The sequence below is a fragment of the Trichechus manatus genome, unplaced genomic scaffold, assembly GCF_000243295.1.
Source record: "Trichechus manatus latirostris isolate Lorelei unplaced genomic scaffold, TriManLat1.0 scaffold00118, whole genome shotgun sequence".
NCBI classification, from domain to species: Eukaryota; Metazoa; Chordata; class Mammalia; order Sirenia; family Trichechidae; genus Trichechus; species Trichechus manatus.
The window spans coordinates 7,707,083-7,709,042 of record NW_004444054.1 but is presented as its reverse complement, the minus strand read 5'-3'; the positions used below and the strand labels follow the sequence as shown (position 1 = coordinate 7,709,042).

The window sequence follows — 1,960 nt, the reverse complement described above, 5'->3', positions numbered from 1 at the left end:
GGAGGTCTAAGCTAGAAGTAAGTCTAGAGAAAGAAAGAAAAAGTATAAAAATTGAAAAATAATATGGTTCAGTCTGCAGAAAATCTGCTCAGTTACTAACCGGAAGGTTGGTAGTTCAAATCCACCCAGAGGCTCTTCAGAAGAAAGGCCTGGCAGTCTACTTCCAAAAAATCAGCCATTGAAAACCCTGTGGAGCACAGTTCTACTCCAAAACATATGGGGTCACCATGAGTCAGAATCGACAGCAACTAGAAACACAGAAAATCCAAATCTATAGATAAATTATTAGAATTAACAGGAAAATTTAGCAAGATTGCTAGTTATAAAATCAGCATATAAAATTCAATTGAATTTTAATATACAGATATATAGCAATTATATACAATATTCAATATACAGAATTAACAGAAAATGTTTAAGGTATCATTTACAATAGCTTCAAAAACTGATATACTTATTTGAAGAATTAAGTCTAACACAAATGGACAAGATCTTTACAGAGAAAATTGTGAAAAGTTTTTTTGAGAGAGATTAAAGAAAACCTAATTGTGAAAGATTACATGTTCATGGATTGGCAAGATCAATATTATAAAGATATCAGTTCTAATGAGATTTACAGATTCAATGTAATCTCCATCAAACTCCCCACCCCCCCACCGCTTTTCGTGAAACTACAAACTTTTCTAAAAAAATTATGAGCCAGTAAAGTATCAAGAATAGTCACTCTTGAAGAAGGTTGTAGTATTTAAGACTGCTTCATATTGGTGATGGGATAGAAAACAATAGAACAATACCAGAATAGTGATGCATAAACAGACAAAAGGCAAAACATAATATCTGTAAATGCAAAGAGGCTGTCTGAATTATATTTGTAGTATAAACGTCAGTAGCTCAAGTAGCCAAATAATTATTTCCTTCACTGTGGATCTGATAAAGCATTAGGAGTTACAGACAAAAACAGCAACTCCAGAAGTTTTTGGAACGTGTGTTTCTCATTGTACAGCTCTTCTTCACCCTGAGAATGATGTCATGTCAATCCGTCACAGTGGCACTGCCACAAATGGTTCGTGTATTCCCTGGACCTCACGTGAAGCATTAGCATAGTAGGAATTCCTCTAATGAGCATTGCCTTTTGTGGTAATAATAAATGAAAAGTGATTGCTGACAGAATGGAACTCATAATCTATCCCTGTCATCCAAGTATTGATGAGAAGAGGCGGTCCATCCTAGCTCCCTTTTCTTGCGCTCGGCCCCGACACGAAGAACCGTCCCAGGAGAATTGGCGGGAACTCTAACTCTGGCGCGCCAAGCAAAGGCGGATTAGAAAACTCCCATTCCCAGCATGCCCCGCGGCCCCGTTCGCGCGCCTTGGGGGCGGAGTGCGGCCGCGCTTGCGTTGTAGCGGAACGCGCTGGCCGGTGTGGCGAGGCGGTCGCTTCGAGCTTGGTAGTTTGCTCCCTGAAGGGAGTGAGGGCGGTTAGGTGCACCCGGCCACTTTTCCCTCCCCTGGTAAGTGCGGCGGTGGCGGTTGGGACAGCCCGGCTGGGGAATGGCTTCCTGAGGGAGTCGTGGCGCGCCTGCCGGCTCCGCCTTGAGGTGTTTCTGGCTGGCGTTCCTCGCCCCTCAGGGGCTGTTGGTCCGGATCCGTGAGGCGTTTTGTGTAAGTTTGGTGGCCATGGTCTTCTTTGCGAATTAGGGCGGAGTGTGGGGAGGAGTTTGGACTCGGAGAGCCGAACGGGTTCACCATTCATCCCATTATCGACTTACCCGCTGACTGGATCGAAGCAGCCTCCTGGCTTTTAGAGGGGCGATCTCGGGCCCCTCCGGAACGACCCACAGCCCAGCCCCGGCACCCACGCACTTGTTTCCTGAATGGAAGCGTGAATAAATGGGATTCGCAAGTGCCATTTAATCACAAACTACTGTGAGACATCATTTTGAAATTTGCCTTTTACCGTTT

General features: G+C 44.2%; 1 protein-coding gene across 2 annotated transcripts in view; it reads left to right on the top strand.

Annotated features, from left to right (window-relative positions):
- Window positions 1-1,370: 1,370 nt before the first annotated feature.
- Window positions 1,371-1,960, top strand: part of TEX30 (testis expressed 30) — a 7,862-nt gene continuing 7,272 nt past the window's right edge. Inside the window, exon 1 of one of the 2 annotated variants that reach the window (XM_004384171.2) lies at window positions 1,371-1,509. The gene's annotated coding sequence lies outside the window, so the exon portion shown is untranslated. Of the gene's footprint in view, window positions 1,510-1,604; window positions 1,661-1,960 lie in introns of those variants that run through there. The other variant, XM_023738537.1, reaches the window with a different exon arrangement.